Genomic DNA, 21,814 nt, shown 5'->3' with positions numbered 1-21,814 from the left:
AAGAAGTCATTAATGATTTAGGAAAAAAAATATTATTTTAATTTTTGTGATTTAAAAGTTAATATATACTATCTCTTAAATAGCATGTACTTATTAAATTAATACTATTTTTTATTAATATATATATAGTCATATTTATTTTAATATTAACATTGATTATTGATTATTTATGGATCTCACCCTCCATTTATTTATTTTTATTTTTTATTTAAAATTTATTTTCTTAATTTTAACTTTTTTTATATAAAATTCACTCATTAATACTATTTAAAGAATTAAATTAAATGTTATTAATACGTGGGTATTATTATAATATTTATTTATATGAGTTTATAATACCATTTAGATATTATAACACCACGTATTGTATTAGGATTCTCTTAAACGAGAAATGGATTTTGACTTGGCGTTGCACGTCGCACAGTAGGTCAAAAAGACGGTGGATGCATGGTGGGCTACGTTGTCCCCGGAGGTAATTGATCAGCTGATATTCTGATGATAAATTTATATCGCAAATTGAAAGGATGGTGGGCTATGGACAGCGCGGCGTGAAGCACCGACAGAGTTCGCCGTGCCTTGGGGCCACCGGAGTGGATCGCGACATCCGGAAGCGAAGCTGCATCCTGACAGTTTGGTTGCACGTCGCGGTCGGTTGGGGCGGGCATCGCGTGGGAGGTAAGGCCGCTGTCAATCTGACTCGATTTGAGGACCCACAGTTACGTTGTTGCACAGCTGCCCAGTACGTACCGGGCGGAGAAGTATGTCACACTGCCGGTGACCAGTTGGGGAAATCTGAATTCAAGAGGCACTGGATGCGGCGTGTGTGGTGTGCGGATTGGATATGTGTCGTGGAGCTTTCTGTTGCTTCAGGGCGAGAATTCGGTGAGGTAGTTGAAACAGATTTGGATCGGCTTAATTTAAGTCAAGTCAGCAGTCGATGAGTAATAATAGCATGCTAAATGGACCAAATAATTATATTGCTGTGGTAAGTAACGGGCTTATTCTCATAAGCTCATGTTAAATCCTACGATTAAATATTTTCCTAACTAAATATTTATGAGTTGTACCAAATATCTTCCAAATCCTAACTACCCAAATAAAACAAACACACACACACACAAAGTCACCGTTGCCGCCACCTTTTGATGGTCCGGTTGCATATCACTAAAAAGAAATCATCCAACAGAACGACTTGTGTTATTGTACGCTGCTCTGAACTCTTCAACGACACTCTACTACTCCGACGATAATCGACGACTCCGTCCTTCAATTCTCTTGTATTGTCGGTATTCTTTATTCAACACTTGTACTCTTTAATTGTAAAAGATTTTCGGATTGATAGTGATTGCCCATCGAAAGCGATATTTGATTGTGGACCTTGGAGTAGTAGTCGTCACATGCTCCAAATCAAGTAAAAATCTTGGTCTTCTGTGTGTGTTTGTTTACTTATTTCCGCTGTGTTTTACAAATCCTAAACATGTGAAAGTCACGAGCGCTATTCACCCCCCCTCTTCTCTAACGCTTTTGATCCAACAAATGATAGTGGTCAAAATAGTAATAATGAGTTAATTCCATCTAGAACAATTACAGGATGATGAATATGCATTAATTATAGAAAATTGAATAAAGAAACTAGAAAATACCATTTCCCTCTACTTTGTATTGATCAAATGTTAGAACGATTGGCTAAACACTCACATTATTGCTAGTTGGATGGATATTTTAGATTATATCATCTTCCAATTTATCCAAGTAACCAAGAGAAGACTACATACACTTGCTCATACGAGACATTTACTTATAGAAGGATGTCATTTGGCCTTTGCAATGCTCCAGCTACTTTTCAACTATGTATGATGGCTATTTTTCAAACATTATTGAAGATATAATGGAGGTTTTTATGGATGATCTTTTTATATATGGTACCAGTTTCAATTCATGTTTAGCAAATCTTTCCAAAGTATTGCAAAGATGTGAAGATGTTAACTTGGTCTTGAACTATGAGAAATGTCATTTATGGTCAGAGAAGGGATAGTTTTGGAATACATAATTTTGAAGAGGGGCATCAAGGTTGACAAAGCAAAAAAAAAAAAAAAAAAAAACTTATAGAGAATTTACCTCCCCGATAAATGTGAAAGGAGTTCAGAGTTTCTTTGGGCATGCTGAATTTTATCGACAATTTATAAAGGATTTCTCTAATATATCTAAGTCATTAACCAATTTACTTTTGAAAAACGTTGATTTTAATTTTAATCCAGAATGTTTTGAGGCCTTTTATAGAATAAAAGAATACTTCAATGACAACCCTAATAATGCAAGCTCTATATTAGAATATACCTTTTGAAATTATATGTGACCCTGATGTTGGGACTTTCGGGCCGCAAAAATCGCTTTTTGCGTTGCACAAACTCCGAAGTCTTGCCACAGATCCGTGCGAAGATATATAAAAAATTATCATGTACATGTTTCCTATTTCTAGATCTACACTAGATCTACAAGAAAGGGGTTTATATCTTTGAAGCGAAGCCCTTCGCAAATCCCGCTCGTCCAGAAGGGTTGCCGGATCTCGAGAGTGTCAAATGTACACTCCTCTATGTGTATCCACATGAAGAATAGGTGGAGAAAAACATAACTAAGAGTGTGCTAGCACCCTTAGAAGGTCACGACAATGGAGGAAGAGAGGGAGAGAAGAGAGGAAGAGAAGAGGAAGAAGAAGACCTCTTGGATGAGCACACAAATGCAATCACTCACACATTCAAGTGGCCGACCACAATAGAGAGGTTATAAACCTCCATGGGATACCAAGAGTCATGACTCTTGGTCTCCCTCATGAGATGGCATTTGGTCAAGTCAATTTTGACCAAATGATGTGGCCTTGATGATGTGTAACACCATCATTGGCCGGCCCTATGCCAAGTCACAATGACACGACATTTGGTCAAAGTCAAAGTCAAGTCAAACTTGACTCTTCATCTTCCCTCTTAAGTCAAGTCAAACTTGACCTCTTATCTCCCATGGTTGATCAAATCCAACCATTTGATTCATATCAATTTAATCTAATGAATCTATATTCATTGAATTAAATTGACTCAATGAATCATAATCTAATTAGACTCATTGGACACATGAATCAAATTGAGTCCAACTCAATTAGTTCTAATTTGGATTACCTTAATCTAATTTGGTTCATCACATGAGCCTAATCCTCTAGGTTTATCAAATGAACCTAATTTTCATCTAATTGCCCTTTGTGTGTGACCCTATAGGTTCTTGTAACGTTGGTAATGCTCCTAAATCCATTTAGAAGCATAAGTAATGAGCGGTATCTAGCAACACATCATTACTACCCAAGTTATAAGAATGTTGAGATCCAACATCACCTTGTGACTACTAATTGTGACCCTTCACAATATATGATAATGTCCTTCTATCCTTGACATCTAGATTGATTAAATTGAGATATAGACTGTGTCATCCTCTAATCAATCTATATCTTGAACTCCAAGTAGACTCACTCTAAACAAATGAGCTCAATATCATCATATTGACTCATTTGGACATGACCATGCACTTAGTGGTCTCACTTTATCAAGAATGATGATGTCACTCCCGTCATATAGGAGGGATAGATCTCATCTACATCACTCACATCTCTCCGCATAATTTGTTACACACTCAGTAATCGCCTTTATAGTCCACCCAGTTACGGGTGATGTTTGATGAAGCCAAAGTATGCAACTCCTTATGTAGGGAATCATAGTGACTTCAGGTCCAAGGACTAATAGTCATACTAATAGTCACATGAGAAAGTATATGACACTCATATAACGATCCATGATACTTTCTCATGGAGGGCCATTCAGTATACATTCTCTAATGCATACCCATGTGTCAACTTGATATCTCTATATCCATGACTTGTGAGATCAAGTCATCGAGTTGACCTACATGCTAGTCTCATCGCATTAACATTGTTCCTGAATGTTAATACTTGACTAGGAATGATTAAGAGTAGTGTTCTCTATATCATCTCACTATCGATTCAACCAATCGATTGATATACATATGAACCTTCCACTCAAGGACGCTATTATATTTAGTTATTTGACACCAATACAAGTAAGTATGATAACCATAAAGGAATGTCTTTATATATATATATATATAGGAATATGATACATCGAGTCCATACAACAATCATTATATGATTGGCTCTAGGGCTCTAACTAACAATCTTCTACTAACACTAGTGTCAATTAGTGTAGGCTCTAAGGCCCAATGACCTAGTGTGACCATCATGCTTTCTCTATGCCAAAGCCTTGGTCAAGGGATCAGCGACGTTAGCTTCTGTGGGTACTCTGCAAATCTTCACATCTCCTCTATCGATGATCTCTCGAATGAGATGGAAGCGTCGTAGTATGTGTTTGGTCCGCTGGTGTGGGCGAGGTTCCTTAGCCTGCACAATTGCTCCATTGTTGTCACAATAGAGCTCAATAGGATCTGCAATGCTATGAACCACCCCAAGCTCAGTAATGAACTTACAGATCCAAACTACTTCCTTTGCTGCTTCTGATGCAGCAATATACTCGGCCTCTGTTGTAGAGTCAGCAACTGTGTCCTGCTTCGAACTCTTCCAGCTCACAGCACCACCATTCAAGCAAAACATGAATCCAGACTGCGATCTATAGTCATCCTGGTCAGTTTGGAAGCTGGCATCACTATAACCCTTTACAACTAGCTCATCATCGCTTCCATATATCAAGAAATATTCTTTAGTCCTTCTCAAGTACTTAAGAATATTCTTGACCGCTATCCAGTGACACTCACCTGGATCTGACTGGTATCTGCTCGTCATGCTCAAAGCATACGAAACATCAGGACGAGTACATAGCATGGCGTACATGATAGATCTTATGACTGAAGCATAAGGGATCTTATCCATGCGGTCTCTCTCCTCTCTAGAAGAGGGACTTTGAGTCTTCGAAAGACTCACACCATGTGACATCGGCATAAACCCTTTCTTGGAATTCTGCAAGGCAAACCGTAGTAATACCTTGTAAACATATGTACTCTGACTTAGGCCAAACAATCTCTTAGATATATCTCTATAGATCTTTATGCCTAGAATGCAGGCTGCTTCACCGAAGTCCTTCATTGAGAAACAATTCCCCAGCCAAGTCTTGACAGACTGCAACAAAGGAATGTCATTCCCAATGAGTAGTATGTCATCCACATACAATACAAGGAAGACAACTATGTTCCCAACAACCTTCTTGTAGACACATGATTCATCTTCATTCTTGATGAAATCAAATTGTTTGATTGCATTATCGAATCGAAGATTTCAGCTCCTAGAAGCTTGCTTTAGTCCATAAATGGACTTATGCAGCTTGCATACTCTACCAGTATGCTATGGATCTACAAAACCCTCAGGTTGTGTCATGTACACATCCTCAAGCAAGTTTCCATTCAAAAATATGATTTTGACATCCATCTGCCAGATCTCATAATCGTGGTATGCTGCAATAGCAAGCATGATCCGAATGGACTTAAACATCACTAATGGAGAAAAAGTTTCATCATAGTCAATACCATGAATTTGCTTGAAACCTTTAGCTACCAGATGACCCTTATATATAAGTCCATCCATGTCAGTCTTTCTCGTAAAGACCCACTTACACCCAATGGGTTTGACGCCTTCAGGTGGATCAACCAAAGCCCATACTTGGTTGGTGTACATGGATTCCATTTCGGATCTCATGACCTCTAGCCATTTCTTAGAATCTGGTCTCATCACAGCTTCCTGATAGGAGATAGACTCATTCTCAATGAGCATAACGTCATCATGGTTAGACAAGAGAAATGAGTATCTCTCAGGCTGACAACGTACCTTATCAGACCTGCGAAGAGGTATGTCTACTTGAACTGGTTGTTGTTCCTCAACTCCTTGTGGAACAATCTCATCATCCACAACACTTTGTGGTTCCAGTTCAACTTTCATCAAGGTTTCAGTGCTATGGTCTATATCTTGAACTTCTTCAAGATTGAACGTACTCCCACTAATTTTTCTAGAAACAAAGTCCCTTTCTAGAAATACCCCAGTCTTAGCCACAACTACTTTGTGTTGACTGGGAATGTAGAAGTAATATCCCTTCGTTTCCTTGGGATATCCAATAAAATAGCACTTATCGGATTTGAGTCCCAGTTTGTCCGAGACTTGACGTCGAATGTAAGCCTCACAACCCCAAATCCTCATAAAAGACACCTGGGCATCTCTCCCTCTCCATATCCTATATGGTATATTTATCACAACCTTGGATGGAACACGGTTAAGTATGAAGGCTATTGTGTCTAGAGCATAGCCCCAAAGAAACATAGGAAGACCTGTGTGACTCATCATAGACCGTACCATATCTAATAGGGTATGATTCCTCCTTTCAGATACACCATTTCACTGTGGTGTTCCAGGAGGAGTGAGTTGGGATAGAATCCCACACTCAGCTAGATAGTCACGAAACTCATGGCTAAGGTATTCACCACCTCGATCTGATCGAAGTATCTTAATACTCTTGGCAAGCTGATTTTGTACTTCATTCTTGAATGCTTTGAACTTTTCAAAGGATTCAGACTTATGTGTCATCAAATACACATAACCATATCTACTGAAGTCATCAGTAAATGTAATGAAGTACCTATAACCACCTCTGGCAGCGACATTGAAAGGGCTACATACATCACTATGTACAAGTCCTAACAAGTCAGTCGCTCTTTGGCTGTGCCCACTAAAGGAAGTCTTGGTCATCTTGCCCAGTAGGCATGACTCGCATGTCTCATATGATTCAAAATCAAATGAGTCAAGCAAACCATCTTTATGGAGCTGGGATAAGCGTTTGTCATTTATATGACCTAAGCGACAATGCCAGAGATAGGTTTGGTTCATTTCATTTGATTTGAACCTTTTGGTATTTATGTTATAGATGAGGTTCTCTAAGTCTAAAATATAGAGTCCGTTCATCAGAGGTGCACTACAATAGAACATATCATTTAAATAGATGGAACAACATTTGTTCTTTATGATAAACGAAAAGCCTTTCTTGTCCAAACAAGAAATTGAAATTATGTTTTTAGTAAGAGCAGATACATAACAATATTCATTTAATTCTAGTACAAGCCCAGAGGACAAAGATAGAAAGTAAGTCCCTACAGCAACAACAGCAACCCGTGCTCCATTACCTACTCGTAGGTCCACCTCTCCTTTCGTCAATGCCCTGCTATTTCTCAACGCCTGCACATTAGTACAAATGTGAGAAGCACATCCGGTATCTAATACCCATGATGAAGAAATAGAGAGATTAACTTCTATAACATATATACCTGAAATAGAAGTCTCACTTCTCTTCTTCTTAAGATCTTCCAGGTAAACTTTGCAGTTCCTCTTCCAATGCCTGGTCTAACCGTAGTGGAAGCAGGTAGCATCCTTGGCGACCCCTCCTTTGGGTTTCAGTGTCTTGCCTTTGCCCTTAGCTTGAGACTTTCCTTTTCCTTTAGCCTTACCCTTGCCCTTATGTTTTTGTACCATCAAAATGGAGTTGGGCTTGACCTTCTTAAGGTTGAGCTCAACAGTTCTCAACATGCTAAGCAGCTCGGGTAGTGACTTATCAATTTCGTTCATGTTGTAGTTCATGACGAATTGACTGTAGCTCTCTGGCAAGGATTACAAGACCAAGTCAGTGTCTAACTCTTGGCCAAGTGGGAATCCCAACCTCTGTAGGTTTTCTATGTATCCAATCATCTTGAGCACATAGGGTCCTACGGGAGTCCCATCTTGCATCTTGCACTGAAACAGTGCCTTGGAGATCTCGAATCTCTCATGCCTCGCTTGTCCTTGATATAGTTGACGAAGATGTTCAACTATATCATAAGAATCCATCAACTCGTGTTGCTTCTGAAGCTCAGAGTTCATGGTTGCGAGCATGAGACATGACACATCTAATGCGTTATCTTGATGCTTCTTATAAGCATCTCGGTCAGCTCGCGTGGCAGTGGCAAGAGGTACCTTGGGAATGGGTTGCTCCAGGACGTACAGTTTTCGTTCTTGTGTGAGAACGATTCTCAGATTCTTGTACCAGTCCAGGAAATTAGTTCCATTGAGCTTGTCCATATCAAGGACAGAACGCAGAGAGAAGGTGTTCGTGTTTGTCGACATGACAATCTACAACAGAAATAATGTAGAAAATAAATATCATATTCCAATTAGTATTTAATTATACCTTTAATTAAATGATGCTCCCACTGAATTATAGAACTTTTGTAGAATCAAGTCATGGATGTGGTCAAACCACACTTACTAGATTCTTCCAACTAACTATAATTCTTGTGGGACAAGATCCACATCATACTATGCCTTGAGTTAGCTTTGGCTAAATCACCCAAGACTTAGTATGATCGGTAGATAACGAATTTATCAATTACATCTCTATGCAACTCTTGTTTATAGGATCAAAAATCTCATTTACATTAAAACTTGAGTTAGCTTTAGATAAATCGTCCAAGATTTAGTATAAATGTGATTTTTATCCTATCGTCCAATCATTGGAAAAATGCCTATAGTTATACCCGATCCAATTGAGTTAACTAGTTATACTCAATCTAATTGAGTTTGTACTCACCCAAGCCTTGATAGGCGGGACCAAGATTGTCCCTCCGCACCCTACCAAGATAATATACGTTGCTCTGCTTTGGCAGATTCAACAACAACATGTGATCGAGGTAGTGATGGGTATCAAAACTTGGTAGGCATTTCGAGTTGAGTTGATTTAGATCTAATCTAATTGTGGATTCGTATCTTATACGCATCATGACACTAATTAATTACTCTACATTATCATGCATCACATACACAAAAATTATATATAATTCTAAATTATGTAATTTTCATAAATTTCTATAATTTTACTACTAATTTTATGATTTTATGAGTCGCAACTTCCCGGTGGTCCCGTTTAGCGATTTTCAGGCGAGATCGCTAGACAATGCCCCTTGCGGGGTTAGGGCAGCGCCCCTTCTCACAAAATGAATCACACGAGTGTCCATTTATGGTCTTACAGTGCCTTGAGCCGCTTTCCCAAAACAATTTGGGCGAGACCTTGCCGATTCGGAAGGTTTTTCTCGGTAGTCGAAGCCTACAAGTGTCCAAACACTTGTTGCTTCGCCTCTACGAGAAAAATACTTATAAAATACATAAAAATAGCAAATTTACAGAAACTTACAGATCTGATATTTTTCATAAAAATATAAAATGAAATAAGTACATGCTTCGCACGTGGCTCTGATACCACTATTGGGACTTTCGGACCGTAAAAACCGTTTTTTGCATTGCGAAAACCCCGAAGTCTTGCCACGGATCCGTGCGAAGATATATAAAAAATTATCATGTACATGTTTCCTATTCCTAGATCTACACTAGATCTACAAGAAAGGGGTTTATACCTTTGAAGCGAAGCCCTTCGCAAATCCCGCTCGTTCAGAAGGGTTGCCGGATCTCGAGAGTGTCAAATGTACACTCCTCTATGTGTATCCACACGAACAATAGGTGGAGAAAAACACAACTAAGAGTGTGCTAGCACCCTTAGAAGGTCACGGCAATGGAGGAAGAGAGGGAGAGAAGAGAGGAAGAGAAGAGGAAGAAGAAGACCTCTTGAATGAGCACACAAATACAATCACTCACACATTCAAGTGGCCGACCACAATAGAGAGGTTATAAACCTCCATGGGATACCAAGAGGCATGACTCTTGGTCTCCCTCATGAGGTGACATTTGGTCAAGTCAATCTTGACCAAATGATGTGGCCTTGATAATGTGTAACACCATCATTGGCCGGCCCTATGCCAAGTCACAATGACATGACATTTGGTCAAGTCAAAGTCAAGTCAAACTTGACTCTTCATCTTTCCTCTTAAGTCAAGTCAAACTTGACCTCTTATCTCCCATGATTGATCAAATCCAACCATTTGATTCATATCAATTTAATCTAATGAATCTATATTCATTGAATTAAATTGACTCAATGAATCATAATCTAATTAGACTCATTGGACACATGAATCAAATTGAGTCCAACTCAATTAGTTCTAATTTGAATTACTCTTAAACCAATTTGGTTCATCACATGAGCCTAATCCTCTAGGTTCATCTAATGAACCTAATTTTCATCTAATTGCCCTTTGTGTGTGACCCTATAGGTTCTTGTAACGTTGGCAATGCTCCTAAACCCATTTAGAAGTATAACTAATGAGCGGTATCTAGTAACACATCATTACTACCCAAGTTACAAGAATGTTGAGATCCAACATCACCTTGTGACTACTAATTGTGACCCTTCACAATATATGATAATGTCCTTCTATCCTTGACATCTAGATTGATTAAATTGAGGCATAGACCGTGTCATCCTCTAATTAATCTATATCTTGAACTCCAAGTAGACTCACTCTAAACAAATGAGCTCAATATCATCATATTGACTCATTTGGGCATGACCATGCACTTAATGGTCTCACTCTATCAAGAATGATGATGTTACTCCCGTCATATAGGAGGGATAGATCCCATCTACATCACTCACATCCCTCCGCATAATTTATTACACACCCAGTAATCACCTTTATAGTCCACCAAGTTACAAGTGACATTTGACGAAGCCAAAGTATGCAACTCCTTATGTAGGGAACCATGGTGACTTCAGGTCCAAGGACTAATAGTCACATTAGAAAGTATATGACACTCATATAACGATCCATAATACTTTTTCATGGAGGGTCATTCAGTATACATTCTCCAATGCATACACATGTGTCAACTTGATATCTCTATATCCATGACTTGTGAGATTAAGTCATCGAGTTGACCTACATACTAGTCTCATCACATTAACATTGTCCCTGAATGTTAATACTTGACTAGGAATGATTAAGAGTAGTGTTCTCTATATCATCTCACTATCGATTCAACCAATCGATTGATATACATATGAACCTTCTACTCAAGGACGCTATTATACTTAGTTATTTGGCACCAATACAAGTAAGTATGATAACCGTATATATATATATATAGGAATATGATACATCGAGTCCATACAACAATCATCATATGATTGGCTCTAGGGCTCTAACTAACACCTGATGATTTTGTAGTTGGGGCAATGTTGGGATGGAGAAAAGATAAGAAGTTGAATACCATGCACTATGCAAGCAGGGCACTCGATGATGCACAAGTAAACTATGCCACTACTGAAAAGAAATTGTTAGCTGTAGTATTTGCATTTGACAAATTTAGATTATACCTAGTGGGATCCAAGGTGATAGTCTACACTGACCATGCAACAATTTAATATCTTTTGAATAAAAGAGGATGCAAAGCTCCAACTCATTCGACGGACATTACTGCTTCAAGAGTTTGATCTAGAAATCAAAGATAAAACGGATCAAAAAATATAGTAGCATATCACCTCTCTCGATTGAATTAGGATGAGGAGGAGAAGGATAACAACTTATCGATTAATAACTCTTTTCATGATGAGCAACTTTTGGTAGTTAGAAGTTCAGGAGCTCTATGGTATGCAAATTTAGCTAATTTCCTAGCATGCGGGATTTCACCTCTGGGGTACACTTATCAACAAAAGAAGAAATTCTTGGTGGATGCAAAATATTTTATTTGGGATGAATCGTTTTTACATAAAGGATGTGCAGATGACATCTATAGAAGATGTGTTTCAGATGAGGAGATTCATGACATCCTTCACCATTGCCATTCTTCAGCTTATGGTGGACATCCAGGGGCTATGAAAACTGTAGTAAAAGTTTTGCAAGTCGGATTCTATTGGCCTCACATATTCAAGGATGCCAGAGATTTTATAATGACATGTGATTGCTGCCAGAAGACAAGGAACATCGCTAAGAGACAAGAAACAAAATGCTATTTTGGAAGTTGAACTTTTTGACGTTTGGGGTATGGATTTTATGGGACATTTTCTCGCATCCAGGGTGAACAAGTACATTCTAATAATTGTCGATTATGTATCTAAATGGGTTGAGGTCGTTGGATCTTTATCATGTGATGCCAAGATAGTTATCAATTTATTAGAAAAATTATCTTCCCTAGATTTGGAATCCCATGTGCAGTGATTAGCATTTCATTTCATTGAAAAGCAATTTAGAAATTTATTGAAGAAACAAGGAGTGAGACATAAGATAGCAATCCCATGTCATCCTCAAATGAGCGGGCAAGTGGAAATATCAAATAGAGAGATTAAAAGTATTCTGGAGAAGAAAATTTTAATGTCTTGAAAATCTTGTTCCCTTAAATTGGTTTACGCATTATGGACATATCAGACAACCAATAAAATCCCTATAGGAATGACTCCATTTCGGCAAGTTTATGGGAAGCCCTGTCACCTCCCAGTGGAATTGGAACATAGAACCTAATGGGCTATTAAATAACTGAACTTTAATCTAAAGATAGATGGGGAGAAAAGAAAACTTCAATTGAGCAAGTTGGAAGAAATCCGACAAGATGCATAGGAGCATGCCAAAACATATAAGGAAAAAACCAAAAAATGGCATGATATGAATATCATTAGAAGAGAATTTTGTGAGAGTGATTGGATATTATTATTTAATTCAAGACTTAAGCTTTTCCCTAAAAATTTAAAATCAAGATGGTTGGGGCATTTTCAAATACCACTAAAAAAAAAATTGTTTTGTGACAAAATCTGCGATGAATATTTTTCGTTACAGAAAACTCATCCCTAAATATTTGCAATGAAAATTAAAATTTGTCACAAATTTTGTGCCGAAAATAAAATTCGTCGCTAAATTAGTGCAAATATCATAAAATATAGAAAAGCAGATCTGCAATGATTTTTTTTCATCGCAGATTTTGCAACGAATTTTTGTATTTGTTGCTAATTCTAGCGACGAAAATAAGAATTCATCACAAATTCTGCGTCAATTTCTTATTTTTGTCGTAAAGTTATTCAGAAGATCACAAAATTTAGAAACTCGGATCTGCAATGAATTTTGATTTTTATGATAATTTTTTAGATTTGTCGCAGAATCTACGACATATATAAAAATTTGTTGTAAATTCTGCGATAACTTATCAGATTCGTCACAGAATATGCGACGAATCTAGAAATTCATTGTAAAACTCTGTGATGAATGCAATAATTTGTTGCAAATTTTGCAATGAATATGCAGATTTGTCGCAGATTCTGCGACAAATTATTAGATTCGTCGTAGATTTTTGCAACAAATCTAGAAATTTGTTGTAAAAATCTACGATGAATCTACAGATTTGTCACAAAATCTAGTAATATTTTTTCAATCATTATGATAGTTTTGTGATGAAAATAATTTTGTTGCAAATTTTATTACAAATCTGGAATGAATTTTAAAACTCATCGCAGATTCTGCAATAAATCTGGAAATTTGTTGCAAAATCTGTGACGAATCCTAAAATTTGTCGTAGAACCTAATATTATTTTTTCTATACATTATAATAGTTTTGCGATGAAAATAATTTCGTTGAAAATTTTCATCACAAATCTATCGTAATGTATCGAAAAATAGTGCTAGATTCTACGATGATTTTTCATATTTGTCGCAGATTCTACGACAAATATTCAGATTCATTGCAGAATTTGCAGTGATTTCGAAAATTCATCGCGGATTTGCAATAAAATTTGTGATGAAACTTTTTTTGTCGTAAAACTATCATAATGTACCGAAAAATACAACTAGATTCTACGACGAATTTTAAAATTTGATTCAAATTCTGTGATGAATATGAAAATTCCAAGCAATCATTTCAAGGATCTATCAATGATGTCAATATATTGGGTAAAAATGATATTTGAGGGCATCTTTATGATCAGAGGATTTATAGGAACTCATAGAAACTGGTTTCATCTCATTCCGAGCTCTCTAAGTACCTCAACCGACATTGCAAAGTTTATTTATTTAAAAATAAAAATTTATGATTTGCAATGAATTTTAAAATTCATCACAGCTTTGATATTTTTTGATATATAAATTTGAACTTTTCGAGGCCGGTTGAGGTACCCAGAGAGCTTGAAATTATATGAAACAAGTTACTATGAGTTTCTATAATTTCTCTAATTTTATAAATCTCCTCAACCACTAATTTTACCTACCTGGTGATTTTTTACCGTGAATGTGTCCGAAAAATATTAATCACCTTCATAAAATCAATGATATCAATATATTGGGTAAAATTAATATTTGAGGGCATCAATATGATCAGGGATTTTTATGAACCAAGAGGAACTGATTTCATCTCATTCTGAGCTCTCTAGGTATCTCGACCGTCTTCGATATTTCAAAATAAGTGTGACCAGTTAAATTACAACTTCTTATAGAAATTTCACTAAGTCTTATGTGCACGTAATTGATTTAACAATTTAAGAAAAAGTATAGTTGGTCAATTTTTTAAGGGTATTTTTATAATCATGGGGTTTATAGGAACCCATATGAACATGTTTCATTTCATTCCGAACCCTCTAGGCACATCAACCGGCTTCAAAATGTTTATTTCCTTGAAAAATAAAAAATAACAATCTGTGATGAATTTTGAAATTCATCGTAGAATCTATGATGAATTTCAAAATTCATCGCAGATTTGAGATTTTTTTATATATAAATATAAACTTTTTGAGGTCGGCTAAGGTACCTAAAGAGCTCGGAATGACATGAAAGCAGTTCCTATGGATTTCTATAAATCTCCTTAATCACTAATTTTACCCAACTAGTAATTTTTTTACTGCGAAGGTGTCTAAAAAATGCTAATCCTCTTTACAAAATCAATGACTTCAATATTTTGTGTAAAATTGATATTTGAGGGTATTTATATGATCAAGGGAATTATAGGAACCTATAGGAACTAGTTTCATTTCATTCAGAGCTCTCTAAGTATCTCAACCAACATTGAAAAGTTAATTTTTTTAAAATAAAAATTTATAATCTATAATGAATTTTGAAATTCGTTACAGATTTGATATTTTTTATATATAAATTTAAATTTTCTGAGGCCGGTTGAGGTATCTAGATAGTTCGGAATGACATGAAACAAGTTCCTATGGGTTCTTATAAATCTCCTCAACGATTAATTTTACCCTAACTGGTGATTTTTTTTTACCTCTAATGTGTTTGAAAAATATTAATCATCTTCATAAAATCAAGTATCTCAATACATTGGGTAAAATCAGGGGTGGATCTAGTGGGGGCGGCATTGGTGGTCGCCCCCCCTCGCCGGCGGTGGAACCCCAAGTATTATGGGGTTCCATCGGTGGAGATGGAGGATACCGCCCCTTGTTTATCATGATCTACCCCTCTATACTTGAATTCCTGGACCCGTCACTGGGTAAAATTAATATTTGAGAATATCTATATGATCAGGAGATTTATAAGAACCCATAGGAACTGATTTTATCTCATTCAGAGCTCTCTAGGTACCTCAACCATATTTAGATATTTCAAAATAAGTGTGACTTGTTAAATTACAAATTCTAATAGAAATTTAACTAAGTCTTACGCGCACGTAACTAATTTAGTAATTTTTTTTAAAAATATAGTTGGTTAAATTATTCTTTAAGGGCATTTTTATGATCAAGGGGCTTATAGGAACCCATGTGAAATTCTTTTATGTCATTTCGAGCCCTCTAGGTATGTCAATCAACTTTAGAATGTTTATTTTTTATATATAAATATAAAATTTTTGAGGAGGTATCTAGAAAACTCAGAAAAACATAAAACTATTTCCTATAAGTGTTTATAAATCCCTTGATTTTATAAATCTCCTCATCTACTAATTTTACCCAATCGGTGATTTTTCTATCGTGAAGGTGTCCAGAAAATGTTAATCGTCTTCATAAAATCAATAATCTCAATATATTAGATAAAATTGATATTTGAGGGTATCCATATGATTAGGGGATTTATAGAAACCTCTAGGAACTAGTTTCATCTCATTCCGAGCTCTTAAAGTACCTCAACCAGCATTGAAAAGTTAATTTTTTAAAATAAAAATTTACAATCTGCAACAAATTTTGAAATTCGTTGCAGATTTAATATTTATTTATATATAAATTTAAACTTTCCGAGTCCAGTTGAGCCTAAAAAGTTCTGAATGACATTAAACTAGTTCTTATGGGTTTCTATAAATACCCTGATTTTATAAATCTCCTCAACTACTAATTTTACCCAACCGATGATTTTTTTTACTTTGAATGTGTTCAAAAAATATTAATCACCTTCGTAAAATCAATGATCTCAATATATTGGTAAAATTAATATTTAAGGGCATTTATATGATCAACAAATTTATAGGAATCTATAGGAACTATTTTATCTCAGTCCAAGCTCTCTAGGTACCTCGACCGTCTTCAGATTTTATAAAATAAGTGTGACTTGTTAAATTATAAGTTCTTATAGAAATTTAACTAAGTCTTACATGCACATAACTAATTTACCAATTTAAGAAAAAAATAAGGGCATTTTTATGATGGGGGTTAATAGGAACCCATACGAACTTGATTCATATCATTCTGAGCCCTCTAGGTATGTTAATCGACTTTAGAATGTTTATTTTTTTTAAAAAAAATTAAAAATAAAAATTTGTGACAAATTTCAAAATTTGTTGCAGATTTGAGATTTTTTTATATCTAAATTTAAACTTTTTGAGGTCGGTTGAGGTATCTAGAGAGCTCGGAATGATATGAAACTACTTCAGTTTCTATAAATCTCCTCAACCACTAATTTTACCCAATCGGTGATTTTTTTACCGCAATGGTGTTTGAAAAATGTTAATCACCTTTATAAAATCAATGATCTCAATATATTGAGTAAAATTAATATTTGAGGGCATCTATATAATCAAGGGATTTATAAGAACTCACAGGAACTTGTTTTATCTTATTCCGAGATCTCTATGTACCTCAACAAGCATTAGAAGTTTATTTTTTTAAAAAAAATTACAATCTGCAACTAATTTTGAAATTCAACGCAGATTTAATATTTATATATATATAAATTTAAATTTTTTTAGGTTGATTGACGTACCTAGAGAGCTTAGAATGAGATAAAACCAGTTCCTATAGGTTTCTATAAATCTCCTCAGCCACTGATTTTACCCAACCAGTGATTTTTTTACCCTGAATGTGGCCAACAAATGTTAATCACTTTCATAAAATCAATGATCTCAATATATTTGGTAAAATTAATATTTGAGGGAATCTATATGATCAGGGGATTTATAAGAACCCATAAGAATTGATTTTATCCTATTTCGAGCTCTCTAGGTATCTCAACCATCTTCAGATATTTCCAAATAAGTCTGACCTATTAAATTACAACTTCTTATAGAAATTTAACTAAGTCTTACGTGTAGATAACTGATTTAGCAATTTAAGGAAAAATATAATTGGTCAAATTATTTTTTAAGGGTGTTTTTATGATAGGGGGTTTATAGGAACTCATACAAACTTATTTCATATCATTCCGAGCTCTCTAGGTATGTCAACCGACTTCAGAATGTTTATTTTCTTAAAAAATATAAAAATAACAATCTGCGATGAATTTTGAAATCATCATAGAATCTGTGATGAATTTTAAAATTCATTGTAAATCTGTAAAAATTCATTGCATATCCGTGGCGAATTTATAAATTCATTATAGAATATGAAAAAATTTAAAAATTTGTCACAAATTTAAGATTTTTTTATATATAAATTTAAATTTTTTGAGGCTGGTCGAGGTACCTAAAGAGCTCGAAATGATATGAAATCAATTTTTATGAATTTCTATAAATCTCCTCAACCACTAATTTTACCCAATTGGTGATTTTTTATAGTGAAGGTGTCCAAAAAAATATTAATCACCTTCATAAAATCAATGATCTCAATATATTGGGTAAAATTGATATTTGAGAGCATCTATATGATTAGGGGAATTATAGGAATCCATGGGAACTGGTTTCATCTCATTCTGAGCTCTCTAGGTTTTTAATTTTAAAATTCATCGCAGATTGTTATTTTTATTTATTTATTTAAAAATAAACATTCTGAAGCCGATTGACGTACCTAGAGAGCTTGAAATGACATGAAAGAAGTTCGTATAAGTTCCTATAAACCCTTTGATCATAAAAAATGCCGTTAAAAAATAATTTGACCAATTGTATTTTTTTTCTTAAATTGTTAAATCAATTACGTGCACATAAGACTTAGTTAAATTTCTATAAGAAATTGTAATTTAATAGGTCACACTTATTTTAAAATATCTGAAGACGGTCTAGGTACCTAGAGAGCTCGGAATGAAATAAAATTAGTTCCTATGAGTTCCTATAAATCCCCTGATTATATAGATGCCCTCAAATATTAACCTAATATATTGAGATCATTGATTTTGTGAATGTGATTAATATTTTTTAACCACATTCACGATAAAAAATCACTGGTTGGTAAAATTAGTGGTTGAAGATATTTATAAATTCTGGGGATTTATAAGAACCCACAGGAACTGATTTTATCTCATTTCGAGCTCTCTAGTTACCTCAATCGGTCTTGAAAAGTTTAAATTTATATATAAAAAATATCAAATCTACGACAAATTTCAAAATTCATTGTAGATTGTATTTTTTTTTAAATAAACTTTTCAATGCTGGTTGAGGTACCTAGAGAGCTCGAAATGAGATAAAACCAGTTTATATTTGTTCCTATAAATCCCCTGATCGTATAGAGAGCGATGAACCTCCTGAAGTAGCTCCTACAAGACCGGATGAGACTGAGGCATGCATAATCTACCTCGAAAATATATAATACCCTCCTCATCTCGTGGGAACTTGGTCTGCTGCCCGGAAGCTATCTGGCTGCCAATGGACTGTAAGTGCAGATCTCCGGCCTGGGCCTCTCGTATCCTCATCCTGATCGACGATTGAGCAACCATGGTAACCAATATACCCTGCTCTGTCCATCCCTGCTCCTGAAGGCCCAACTCAAAAAAACACTGAATCAAGTCCGTGACTGAAGCTCGGTGGCAAGCCAAAGTCCCTCTGGACTTCCTGCTGAGTGCATCGGCAACCACATTAGCTCTCCCCGGGTGGTAGCTAATGGTACAATCATAATCTTTCAGGAACTCCATCCATATCCTTTATCAGAGATTGAGTTCCTTCTGGGTGAAAATATATTTGAGACTCTTATGATCCATAAGAATCTCAAAGGTAATGCCATACAGATGATGTCGTCAAATCTTCAAAGCAAAGATGATGGCGGCTAGCTCCAAATCATGTACTGGGTAGTTCTTCTCATGCTCCTTCAACTGTCGAGAAGCACAGGAGACTACCCTGCCGTGCTACATCAGAACAACGCCCAAACCCTGTAGAGATGCGTCAGTGTAGAGCACGAATCCGTCCTCTCCAACGGGCAAAACCAAAACTGGTGCTGACACTAATCTCCGCTTCAGCTCCAGAAAGCTGGTCTCACAGTCTTCTGTCCAAGTGAACATCACGCCTTTCCTGGTCAGATGTGTCAGCGGCATAGCGATACACAAGAAACCCTCGACGAACCGTCTGTAATATTTAGCTAATCCCAGAAAATTACGGATCTCCTGAACTGATTTTGGCTGCTCCCAGTTGGTGACAACCTCGATCTTTTGAGGGTCTACTGAAATACCTCGGCTAGAGACCACATGCTCCAGAAAACCGACTGAGGATAGCCAAAAAGCACACTTGCTGAACTTCGCATATAGCCAATGTCGTCGAAGAGTCTCCAAGACTATGCGAAGATGTTGTGCATGCTCCTCCTCGGAACTTGAGTAGATCAAAATGTCGTCGATGAAAATGACAATGAACTTATCTAGATACTGTTAGTTAGAGCCCTAGAGCCAATCATTTGATGATTGTATGGACTCATTGTATCATATTCTTGTATATTAATAAAGGCATTTGGATTTTGGTTATTATACTTACTTGTATTAGTGCCAAATAAACTAAGTATAATAATGTCCTTGAGTAGATGGTTCTCACCTATATCAATCGGTTAGTTGAACCGATAGTGAGATGATATAGGAAATACTACTCTTAATCATTCCTAGTCGAGTATTAACATTCAGGGACAATGTTAATGCAATAAGACTAGCATGTAGGTCAACTCGATGACTTGATCTCATAAGTCATGGATATAGAGATATCAAGTTGACACATGGGTATACATTAGAGAATGTATACTGAATGACCCGCCATGAGAAAGTATCATGGATCGTTATATGAGTGTCATATACTTTCTCATGTGGCTATTAGTATGACTACTAGTCCTTAGACCTGAAGTCACCATGGTTCCCTACATAAGGAGTTATGTACTTTGGTTTCGTCAAACGTCACCCGTAACTGGGTGGACTATAAAGGCGATTACTGGGTATATAACAAATTATGCAGAGGGATGTGAGTGATGTAGATGGGATCTATCCCTCCTATATGACGGGAGAGACATCGGTATTCTTGATAGAGTGAGACCACGAAGTGCATGGCCATGCCCAAATGAGTCAATATAGGATATTGAGCTCATTTGATTTAGTGAGTCTACTTGGAGTTCAAGATTTAGATTGATTAGAGGATGACACGGTCTATGCCTCACATTGATCAATCTAGATGTCTAGGATAGAAGGACACTTGTCATATATTGTGAAGAGTCACAATTAGTAGTCACAAGGTGATGTCGGATCTCGACATTCTTGTAACTTGGGTAGTAATGATGTGTTGCTAGATACCGCTCATTACTTATGCTCCTAAATGGGTTTAGGGCATTGCCAACGTTACAAGAACCTATAGGGTCACACACTAAGGACAATTAGATGGAGATTTGGTTCATATGATGAACCAAGAGGATTAGATTCATTTGATGAATCAAATTGGATTAAAAGTAATCCTAATTGGGCTAATTGAGTTGGACTCAAGTTGATTCATGTATTCGATGAGTCTAATTTAGATTATGACTTATTAAATCAATTTAATTTAATGAATTAGATTCATTATATTAAGTTGGCTCGAATCAAATGGTTGGATTAGATCAACCATGGTAGAGATTGTGTCAAGTTTGACTTGACTTGAGAAGGAAGACCAAAGGTCAATTTTGATTTGACCTTTTGCCACCTCATTGGTGAGTTGGCATTAGGTGGACCAATGATGATGTTCCACATCATCATGGTGTGCCACCTTATGGGAGTTACATACCCATTCTCTTTAATGAGGCATTAAATGAGAAATGGGGGTTACTCTTGGAGAGGTGGCCGGCCACTTTAGGGGGTTAATGAAATTCATTTTCATTGAACTCCTCATTCACTCCTTTCTTCTTTCTCAAGCTCTCCCTCTCCCTCTCCTTCTTGCTTGGCCGAATCTTACCAAGGTGCTAGCACACCTTTGTGTGAGGTTTTCTCCACCTACGTGTCCGTGTGGATACTTCTAGAGGACCGACGCTTGACGGTCAAGAGATCCGGCAATTCCTTGGACGAGCGGGAACGCGAAAGGGCACGCTTCAAGGTATACTTCTTAACACATAGATCTAGGAGTAGATCTAGATATTTAAAACTCGTACTCGTAATTTTCGTTCGGTTTTCCTTGCACGGATCTACGGCTTTGGGTGATTCGGGGTTTCTGCGACGCGAAAAGTGGTTTTCCCGGCCCGAAAAACCCAACAGTGGTATCAGAGCCACGTGCAAGACTTGTACGAGTTTAATTTTTTGATTT

Source organism: Zingiber officinale, chromosome 3A, assembly GCF_018446385.1.
Source record: "Zingiber officinale cultivar Zhangliang chromosome 3A, Zo_v1.1, whole genome shotgun sequence".
In the NCBI taxonomy this organism is placed as follows: Eukaryota; Viridiplantae; Streptophyta; class Magnoliopsida; order Zingiberales; family Zingiberaceae; genus Zingiber; species Zingiber officinale.
The sequence above is the reverse complement of the archived record's forward strand: the minus strand, read 5'-3'. Positions refer to the sequence as shown.